The following is a 12,317-nucleotide window of genomic DNA, read 5'->3' as shown; positions in this document are numbered from 1 at the left end:
CACCTCTCTCTTTCTCTACTATGGTTTCCACTCCTTGGGTGTGGTAAAGAACCACACTTTGTGTGGTAAAAATGACGTGGCTCCTATATATCAAAGAAGGGAGTGCGGTTCCTATGACATCACTCCCTCCGGCCTAACAACCGCTTTAATGTTCCACATCGGCAACACCATAAATAACCTTATAATCACAAATAACCGTTGTGTTTTTTCATGAATGTCTCCAATGAGTATTGATAAACCTTTGAGATGAAAGTTGAAACTCTTTCGATCGGATGATTGAGTAAATGGCAGTGACACCATGTGATTAACAGAGAGGGTGGAAATGACGTAAATGTCCTCATGTGACTTGCATATGATGGGATGTCGATGGTAGATGATAAACGATCGTTAAAGATAGGGATAGACATTATCAATTCAGTTTGGATTAAGAATACAAAAAACGAAACATATGCTAAAGATATTATAATTGTTAAAGGTCCCAGATGATACATATAATATACCAATATACCAAAAGCTAAAACAAGTAATAAAAATAAATTTTAATTCTCAAACGTGGTGGGTGGCGCCAGGAAGTGAAAAAGGCTATGGTCAACAGATTTGGTTCTGTGATTTTATTGTACATTGACGATAAAACCAGTACAAGTGGACCACCAAGCTACTGGTGGTTGGGTGTAGGCTAAAGGACAATAAAGTCAATTCGATATGATATGGTATTAGACCGGACAAAAGGGTGAGATTTCTAAAACCTAAATTCTGTACAAGTCATGATGCATATATTACAAGTAATGAAAGAATTTCAGCTCATAACATAGAAATTAACTATTTGGGTGTTGTATTATTATAATATCACTACACATGTGTTACCCTCACTATTTTTGCTTTATGGCAACATCACCATCCTATTTCATTTCTAGTAATTTTCACACATTTTTACGAAAAGTTTATTAGTAAAGGGAATTAATAAAGAATGTTACTATTTTAGTGTTACATTACGTTTCGTACAATTCGGGCTGACATATTAGTTAATGGGTCTATCGTTCGTACTCGATATTATATATTTGAAGAATACAAAATACATACGTATATAAGATTGAATTATAAACGGATAAGACATAAAGACATAGGGCAAAGGGGATGCACCCTTTGTAGGGTCCTAGGGGCAGTGCCCCTTAGTGAGGTCAAGGGGTAGAGGCCATGACGGTGGATCTCTAAAAACAGTTTTGGTAACGATTGATTATGCAATTAATTTCGAGATTTGTATAATTAATTTATAAGATTAACTCTCTAATTTCTCATATATATATATATATATATATATATATATATATATATATATATATATATATATATATATATATATATACACACACACGACACCACTTTTGAGCCACATACAAAACCTTTTCTTCAATTCTTTTTTTTTTCTAAACAATCTAAGAATTCTTTGGCGATTTGATTTGTGTTTCTGTACTTAGATACAAAAATGTCATTTTTAGATTATTCTAAACTGAATTTCCTATAACCCATAGATGAAAATATTAATTTGGAGAATGAACATACACGATTCATGAGAAATTCGATTCTCCATCATTACCTTAATCATATATCCTCCAACAAAAAAAAGCCATAGCAAGTATATAAAAATGTATTAAAAAACATAAAGAAATGTATTTTAGTTTCAACTCATTTTATATTATCCATTACATAATGGCGGTGTAAATTATTAACTATATATATGACTATATAATATGAATATAAGTTTTTATTTTGTTTAAGCATATGACCTAGGCTATAGAAGTGGAAGATGCTAAGCATGCCACACCACCTTCTACCTTGTCTTAAAGAAGTTGGTAACAAGTTTTTATGGAGCGTAGTGTGAGGAGAGAGATGAGAGAAAAAAAATGAAGAAATGATATGATTAGTTGATTTGTATTTTTTTTACATATTTTAATTCTTTTTCTTCAAAATTAAATCTATTAATTTGTCATACTTCTACTTCCTACCTTGTCATGCTAAATAGGCCAACCTTATGTGACAAAAAAAAAATTAAAAAATCTTATGTGATAACTTATTAAAATTGTTAACACTCCCTCGAATATTAAGAATTAGTATATTAGAATTTGACTATAGATGTATAGTGTAAAGTATTCTCCATAAATAGCTAGAGACGTACAACAGTATTCCATTGGCAAGAAAGGTTTTCAGAGTGACAACAGAGTGCTCTGATGACTGACACTTGTCACATGCTGCACTCAAGGTTTTTGTGTCTCTGTTCTTGACAAAAGATTTACGCAATATTCTTCATTTTAGATAATCCGAATATTGAAACTATATTTTTAAACAAAATTTTTCGAATAGATTTTTCGAATAGATGGCGAAATATATCGATCTTGCTATTGTCTCTAAGGTTTAAAGGAGTGGAGTGTGGTTTAGGCCACAGTCAATGCTACATAGATAGGAACACCGTCCCCTTTATGCAGTTTTGGGTGCGGTTTGGCCACACCTCTCCCAAAAACTGTTGTACCCTCTTTCTTCTTTCTTTTTATTCATGTGTTTTTCTCTCTCTTTTCCTTTCTCTCACCTCTCCCAAAAACTGTTGTACCACATCCACACTTTGTGTGGTAAAATGATGTGGTTCCTACGTGTTAAAAGAGGGGGTGCGGTTCTTGTGGCACCACTCCCTCCAGTCTAAACTCTCGTCGACAATCACTTCGATTCATGAGAAGAAAAAAAAAAAACGGGCATTAAGATTTAATGTTTCGAGCTAGGGATGTAAGGTGGTTAAGCTTACTTACATATAGAAAACTAATATATAAAGTTTAATTTATAAATTTTATTTCAGGGGTACAACTGTACCTCCAACGCCTCATCTAGCTCCGCCACTGCCGAATATATATATATATATATATATATATATATATATATATATATATATATATATATATATATATATATATATATATAGGGAACCATTATTAACCAATGAACCAATCCGAATCATCGAAATTTAAAGCGATCAACGACAAAAGTAAGGGGTTGTAGACTTTTACAATAGACGTATATGCACCAGATTATAACAAAACTCACTTCTTTTTTTAGACTATGTTTTTTATCAAAAAAAACATTGTTTGATTTTCCGCCATCTTTCCATAAAGATCTATATTAATATATAAAAAATGATTTTTTTTTTCAAAAACTCAATTTTCTTTGTTTATTGAAAAAGTTAAGGTCTATTTTTTGTAGAAAAAAATTAATAAATATATCAAAATTCATATTTTTGGTACTTTTTAAACATAGATTCATATTGATGTTTAAAAAAAATATAAATTTAAGTTCAGATTCACATTGTGAACCTGTTCAGATTCACATTATAAATCTGCTCAGATTCATAATGTGAATAATAGTAAGTCAGATTGACAATGTAAATAAATATATTTGTTGATTTTACAAAACTAATTTATGAGTAATGAAAACGTTAAAATATTATAAAATTATATGAAATATATTTTTATTCATATGTAATTTCACTAAATTAATTTGCAAAGGATCAAAGAGTTAAAATAGTAAGTCAAATTCACATTGTGAATGTTACAAACTGAAATATTTACAGTTTAGATTTACAATGTGAATCTGAACTAATAAAGTTTTTTCACATTGTGAATGTTATGAATTTAAATATTTACATTGTAGATTCAAAGTGTGAATATGCACTGATCAAGTTTTTTAATTTTTTAAAGTTTTTTTTAATCAATGTTGATGTTTATTAATAGAGTAAAAAAATTTAATATTTTTGGTATAATTAGTTTTTTTTTTTGATAAAAATAAACTTAAATATTGAAAAAAATAGCAAAATGAAGTGGTTTTTTTGGAAAAAAAAATTCGTTTTTTATATATCATCATGGATCTCTATGGAAGTAGGACGAAAAATCGTGAACAATAGTATATTCGGTATTTTTTCGATAAAAATGTAACCTAAATAATTTTTAACGAAAAAAAGAAATCTGTTTTTTGGTAAGGAGGTGGAATTTTTTATATAATGCGGTGTGTGTGCGTCCAATGTACAAGTGTACATCTATTTCATTGACCGTTGATCGTTATGATTTTCGACGCTCGCGATTGGTTCATTGGTACCTTATATATATATATATATATATATATATATATATATATATATATATATATATATATATATATATATATATATATATAGGGGGTGTTTGGATATGAATTCTTTAAAATCAGCTTATTATGGTAGGAATAAGCTAAATAAGCTGATTTTAATAAGCATATCCTTTTTGTTTGTTGCTATAATAAGCTAATAAGCTATAATCTAATTTATCCTATATATATATATATATATATATATATATATATATATATATATATATATATATATATATATATATATAGAGAGAGAGAGAGAGAGAGAGAGAGAGAGAGAGAGAGAGAGAAAGAGAGAGTCGAGATCAAATAAGAATCAAATTTTTGGTAGGAAGGTAAGAAATTTTTTATATGCATATTTCTTAGCAAAAATTGAAATGAATCATTAGATAATTCAAAAGTAAGATGATTCACAAGAAAAAATTCCGAAAAAAACATTTTCATGATTCATTTTTAGGTAAATCAAGAAAAAAAATTAACTTTTATGACAATTTTAGTGAATATTATCAAAATCATCATAAAAATGAATTATCGAAATGTTTTTTAGGGATTTTTTTTGGTGAATTATGTTATTATTGATTCATTTGGTGATTCCTTTGTTTTTTCGCCAAAACAATAAGTCGAAAAAAAATTTCTTACTTTCCTAACAAAAAAAAAAATTTGGTGTATATATATGTTTTTCAATTATCTATTATTCTAAAATATTAAAAAGAGATATTGATCAAACTATCAGTTTTTTTTCTATACTTTTGACAAAAAAATATTTATTTTCATAACTCTAAAAACCAAGGTTCTAAAAAGCTCGTCATGGCTCCAAGGCATGTGTCTGCCGCCAAGCTTTACTAAAACACCACCTTAACTCATATATGTGTATAACATAAAATAATAGTTAAAAATACATATAAAAATATTAATTATATATGAAATTGTCGTTTTAAGTCACGCCTTACAAACGACGTGACTCGCCAAGGTTTCAAAAATCTTGAGGTCTGACATTGCCGTCAAGTCACGTCTTACGTTACTTAGAACCTTGCTAAAAAGTAACTGATTAATTGGGAATGAGTTGTTCAAGACTCGACGAAAATGGGTCAAATTCATTTGTGTTGTCCCTCCTATATAAATGCGACTTTATTTCCCACTGAAACATGGTTCGTGAAAACTCTAAAAAATCGAAACTCAAGATTTGAAAGTAATTTCAAAGACAGACATGAATTATGAGTATATATTAGTTTCATGTGTTTTTCTACTACTCTCTCTGTCACAAACAAAAAACTCACAGATTAAGAGAACATTAATTATCATTAACTTTATTAAATGAAACAACAATTGTACATCTTTATTGCATTTAATTCATGATAGTTGTATTTTATTCCATTGTAGTTTAACTAATAATGACGGATATTTTGATAAAAGTAGTATTTATTTTTAAAAGTAGACAATTATTTTAGGACAAACTAGAAAGAAAACATAGATTATTAATATGAGATAACATGAGATGGTGAGTATGATTTTAAGTTGGGATATATAAAAGTTAGTTTCACAAGTTTTTCTACTATGATTTTAAGTTGGGATATATAAATTGTATTTCTGGAATACGAAAAACAACTTCAGTATACGATGTACAGTTCCCCAATGTTGTGTATTTGAAGGCCCAGATTCAATTTTTTTCCGTACTTTTGTTGTTAGATTCGTCACTAAGCGTCATAGTTACCTGTACACACAACCTAAACGACTCTGGAACTCAATTTGTTGAATTCATTATTAGATGTTGCAAATACATAAATATTGTTCTGAATTATTGGTTGTAATGAAAAAAATAATGATGTAAAGAATGTATTTTTTTAAAAATTTTGCAATGTGTATCGAAAATGTAATTTAGGCAATACGGAATGTACCCGACTACTATACTGGTGAATTCAAAAATACATTTACGTCAAATCTCACAAACCTGAAACAATTATAACTAATGGTTATTTTTTAAATTCTAGAAATGCATATTTTTGTTAATGAACTTGTTTATAATTGTTAGTGTAATCAATATCTTTTTTAATAATCGTTATTTGATATAATTTTAAGGGCGTGTTCGGCAAAATTAGCTAGTAGCTGGTGGCTTGTAGCTTGTAGCGTTTTGATAAATGCTACATGAAGTAACATTTGGATTTGGAGTGTTTTGTTTAAACTAAACGCTAGAAGCTTGTAGTGCCGAACGGAGCTTTCTGTTCAAAACGGAGCTTTTTGTCAAACATTAGAAACTAGAAGCTCTCAAATGCTCCGTACTGAACACACCCTAATTCATTCGTAGATATTTTTTTTCAAACTATATGTAAACCTCAACATATATTTTTGAACAAAAGAGTTTTACATATATTGTTTTCAAGATCATATTATATCACAAACGAAACCGAACTTGAATTTTGCTATGATAATTCATGCATATGAACTAGACAAATTAATAACTTTAACAAGAATTGAATTTAATACCCCACGTCACATTGAACATAGTCTGACCAGATTGGGTGCACGTAATGTTTATTCAATAGTCATAGTACTATCTTGAGTTGGTATTAATTTTGCAACGGCATCAAAATATTGCAAAGAAACCTACCAAGGGGTTAAGCATTAATAAAGATTTGACGTATAGTTTATAGCATTAATGTTGAAGCCAACAAATTCAGATATTCAATTATCTGTTAAAGAAAAAGTTGAATAGCTAATACTAGTATAAGACTAAAAAGAGAAAGTGTAGTAAAAGTCTATGTGACATGTTTTATTGCGGTTAACACCACCCCCTCCTATGCGGTTTAGGGTGTGGCCGAAATGAGCGCTCTCTCTCATGGTATATCATTTCTTATGTGGGGTTTAGGATAACTTTTAAAAATAGCTTACTACTTTATTAGCTTTTCAAAAAGCTAATAAGCTAAGAAAATGTTTGTGTATTTAAAATGCGTTTTTTAAAACAACTTCTTTGATAGGAAAAAATAAAACTTTCAAAATGCTGGAAAATCTTAGTTTTTTAGTTTTTTAGCTAGTTTACTCTTAAAAAACATATTTTCTTATCCAAATACTTTTTAAAATCAGTTTTTTCCAAAAACCATAAGTTATAAGCATTTTTCTGACAAAACTACAAATTTGGTCTTTGTGGTATTCAAAAAACTTTGGATAGGGTCCAAAAAGTTTCCAACTTGCATGGATAGTCTAAAATCAAGGTTTTCCTTTGGTTTTGGTCCTTAGAGAACTTAAAAAGACCGTTTTGCCCTTTTTATTTCTTTTTTGTATTTTTTTAATATTTTCTTTAATAATTCATTAGTTAAAAATTAAAAATGAAAGAATTGGACCCACCCCACCCCACTGATACTCTCTTTCTCTCTCTCTCTCTCGTATGAATATATGAATGAAAGGGCCATTGATTTCTGAATACAATCAACGTTTTGGTGTAAGTGCTAAGATCAACATCTCGTCCCTTTGCGTTCTAATCATGAAAAAAAGAACAAAATTTGTCAAACACAGATTAAAAAAGACGATAATCATAAGAAAGTTTATAACTCTGTTAGTCTTTCTGAAATTGATAGAACATAATCGAAAATCTTAGCTTAAACTGGAAGTTCTCATATAATCATCAATTAACATGCATACTTTCAGTATAATTGATTCGAGAAACAATCATTCAAGATACCCTTAAAAGAGAACACAACTAACAAAATCAAGATCAATTTTTTTACATCAAAACGTGTTCACCCTTGCGTAATCGATAAAGATCATTTGAAAACCCTAAAATTCAAGATAAAACGAAGCAAACAAACCACAGATAACAAGATCGCAATCAAATTTTCACTCCCACAACTAGAAATGAATGTTTAGTCGATCAAAATCACTTAAAACCCCTAAATTTGAAGATATCAAACTTGAACGGTAAAGTCGTAAACTGGTTGCTTCGATCGAGTGGCATTGAGCTAAAATTCAACATTGGGCTTCTTTTTGTACTACAAAATTTGGAGGAAAGCCACGATATTTTTGAATTTATTGGAAGAGAGATCGAAGAAACAGATGAAATTTTGAGAGAATTTGAGAGGGTTCTTAATTTTTGGAGTGTATGTGTCTGTTCGTGTTTGAAGGCAAGAAATCAATTTCTATCCCTGAATTTTGGCATTTGTGTATTAGCTATGAGATGAACATAAGATCTTCATCTTCATATTTCCCCTGATTTCTTCATCTTCATCTGGTTCCCAGATCTTCATATTGTTCAGATGGTAATGGTGATATTTCATTTTTCTAAAAATACGAATGATGAAGATGGGTTTTGGAGAGAAAGAGAGAGGGAGAAAGAGAGAGAGAGAGAGAGAGAGAGAGAGAGGAGGGAGGGGTACCGGTAGGGGTAGAGTGGGCCTCTATCTTTTTTGTTTTTTATTTTTATTTCATAAATTATTAAATTAAATAAGAAAAGAAAATACAAAACTGAAATTAAAAGGGTAAATCGGTAATTTCAAATTTTTTTGGACCAAAAACTCAAAAGAACCTTGATTTTGGACCTTCTGTGCAAGCTGAAAACTTTTTGGACCCCATCCAAAGATTTTTGCAAACCACAAGGACCAAATTTGCATTTTGTCCATGTAACAACCCAATTTTCACGTCCGAAAATTTCATTTTAAAACATTACTTTAGAAAACATTAATAATTAAAAACATTGTTTGATCAAACCACAACACAACGCAAACCATGTTTAAAAGCCAAACCATACAACCCATCAAAATATCAGAGTACAAATCCAAGTGAATCTCGTAAATGCGGAAACCAGAGTGTGTGCATGATGTGCCGCTACCGCACCAGCTCCTTCCCCTTCGAAGAAGAGGTACCTGAAAACAAAACTGTAAAACGTAAGCACAAAGCTTAGCGAGTTCCCCCACTGTACCACATACCACATAATCACATAACATACATAAATTTGTCAGGCATATCTAGGTGCCCGACCTACCCCTTCGGTCCTCTTGACCGGATACTGCCTAGCATATCTGGGTGCTGGCCTCCCCTTCGGTCCTTTCGATCGGATACTGCCTAGCATATCTGGGTGCTGGCCTCCCCTTCGGTCCTTTCGACCGGATACTGCCTAGCATATCTGGGTGCTGGCCTCCCCTTCGGTCCTTTCGACCGGATACTGGGGACTATTTCACCCCTACTACTACCACATAACACATATATCACATAGTCTAGCAACCCTGGATGAATATCACAAAGACAATCATCTAATCACACATCTCCTACTGGTGGGCCGGCATTGTGGCCTTAGACCCACCGCTACTGGAAGGCAACTCACCTCAAAGTAGCTGCTGAACTGATCAGGAACTGACTGACTGCTGCTGCTGCTCCGGAAATCCTCCGACTGCAATTCTCACAACATACTTAATCACACACTGCTAACTGTCCTTTGGGTAAAAAGACCATTTTACCCCTGGTCTAGTCCTAAGTCAAATCAGAGTCAACTTTCAGTTGACCCGACTCGTCGAGTTGGCTCTCCAACTCGCTGAGTCCCTATCCAGACGATTGTCCTGGGTCCCTGATTCTACTCGTCGAGTTAGGCTATGACTCGACGAGTTCTTCTTCTAAACTGACATTGAAGTTCTTCGTCCTACTCGCCGAGTTGTATGAACAACTCGTCGAGTTCATTTTCATCCGATGAACACTCATGCTTAGACTCGCCGAGTTGTATGAACAACTCGCCGAGTCTGTTCTTGGTCTATGAAGATTACCGTGGACTCGCCGAGCCAGGCCATGACTCGTCGAGTCCTACCATGGGTGAGTTCAGCTTCCAACTCACCGAGTCACCCCCTGTGACTCACTGCTCAAACTCGATACAGCATAAAGGGACCAATTCGGTGACCCGCGAGCCGACTCGCCGAGTCACATGAACGACTCGCCGAGTCGTCGCTATGCATCCATTAAATACACCGATTTGTTCGATTTCAGTCAATGCTATTCATAGATCTGGGCTTCTAAGACACGAATCACACGTAAAGTTTCCAACTTTACATGTAGATATTCACTAATATGGATTTTAGGGTTCAAAATGCCTTAAAAGGGTAGATCTGGGATGAACAAGCCACATGGGTCCATAAAGCTAACAGATCTGAGCTCCTGGAGCTCAATCTTGCCTAGATCTAAAGGCCAATCCAATTATTACGAAACATTATGCACAAACAAGCTTGGGGAATTGCTCAAGAGTGTCTTAAATGAAATCTTAAGCATAGGAACAGGGGGAAAACGAGATATACCTCAATGAAACAGCTGAAGAACACAATGATGCTTGGATGGCTCTCCTTCCTCTTGATCTTCTTCCCTTTCTTGCCTCAAAACCTTCAAGAATACACACAAGAGCCTCAAACTTGCAAGAAACGAGCTTAGGACGAGGGTTGGGAGCTCTGGGGGTGAATGGGGGCTGGCAAGGGGCGGATATGAGGTTTAAATAGGGTGCAAACCCCTGAAACTTAGGGTTTCATCCAACAACGGCGACTCGCCAAGTCAGGGATATGGACTCACCGAGTCGCCAACTTAAACGTGTCCTGGGTCTCGTCCCTACTCGGCGAGTCGGACCTATGACTCGCCGAGTCCAAGGCTAAAATAGGAAGTACTCAAATAAGATTTACATACCAGGAACCAGGTGCTACAAATCTCCCCCACTTATTTTAGACTTCGTCCTCAAAGTCTGCTGCTCGATCCTGAAACAGCTCAGGGTAATGCTCCATCATCTCGTCCATCGGCTCCCAAGTCCATTCCGAACCCTTGCGGTGCTACCATTGCACCTTCACTAGTTCTACCTGATGGGTTTTGAGCATTCTAACACTTCCTAAGTGTACATGGAACCCTAATAACCTTGGATCTATGTTTGTCTAATTGTCATGCAAAGTTGAATTCCAAGGTTATATTCCTATCTAGCATACATGGGGAACAATTTTAACATAAAGTATAGATAGAATAACTTACCTTGTTGTTGTTTGTGTTCCTTGAAACCTTGTGAGCCTAGCATCCCAAGTGTGATGCCTCAAATGCTTCACACAACACCAAATGCTCTTGGAAGAACTTATGAGAGAATACTCACTTCTCAAAATCGGCCAAGCCCTCTTGATTCTTAGTGTAGCCGATTTTGGGTGGAGAATATGTTACTTATATAGTGTTGACACATCTAGGGTTAAACCCTAATGTGTCATGACTCTTCATTTCCATGACCCATGGGTTTGTAACTCCCATGGAGCATCCATGGAGCATCCTATGGGTGGAACCCAACTTGATGGTCCATGGAGCCTTTTAGCCCACTATACAAGATATGGATGATTTACATAATCAACCCATATATTTAATTAGTTATCTTTTGATCACTTAATTAATTCTAAATTAATTCTTGATCAAACTAATCAAATAATATTATTAATATATTAGAACTTATAATATATTAATAATCTCCAAGTGTTATTTCTCTCATTTAGTCTATCCAATTGCATGGTGCCATGCAACCCAAATGGACCATGCCGGGTCGGGTCAAGTACATACCAGAAATAGTTATGGACTTAGACACCTTATCCAACAGTCTCCCACTTGGATAAGTCTAATAAATATTACTGCAAGTATGACTTCAGGAACCGATCGGCAATCGTAGCTCTTTACAAGGTTTCTCGAAACTGAGAAAATGATGGTACGCCATTTAAGATAAGTGATCATATAATCCTCTGTTCTAGATATCAGTCGGACAAATACATGGAACAATGTCTTACTTATTGTCCAACATTTGTTTCCCGATTTCCGATTTGTTTGACAAAGAACTTCATTGAACACATCAATTTAGTTCTGACCGGGCCCGGTACATAGGTCAAAACAAAATCATCGAGGGGCCCAGATATCAGCTTCTAATCCAAGAAGGAACAGATAAACTTCGACTCATATGTTTGTTCTACTACTCATTGAATTACACACAAGAGCACGATTTTATAACATCGAGTTACCAATGCGTTTTTCGTACAATCAATGCATAACCAACTTGTAAGTAACAAATCATATCTCTAGGTTTAAAGACTTATATGATATTACCGTCTCACGATCACTCGAGATAGAATTCCATGAAGTGATTCCAGTGAGCGTGGGTTGAGTCCAATGCTCAGAACTTATGAGCACTC

Source organism: Lactuca saligna, chromosome 9 (assembly GCF_052625555.1).
Source record: "Lactuca saligna cultivar CGN05327 chromosome 9, ASM5262555v1, whole genome shotgun sequence".
Taxonomy (NCBI): domain Eukaryota; kingdom Viridiplantae; phylum Streptophyta; class Magnoliopsida; order Asterales; family Asteraceae; genus Lactuca; species Lactuca saligna.
The sequence above is the reverse complement of the archived record's forward strand: the minus strand, read 5'-3'. Positions refer to the sequence as shown.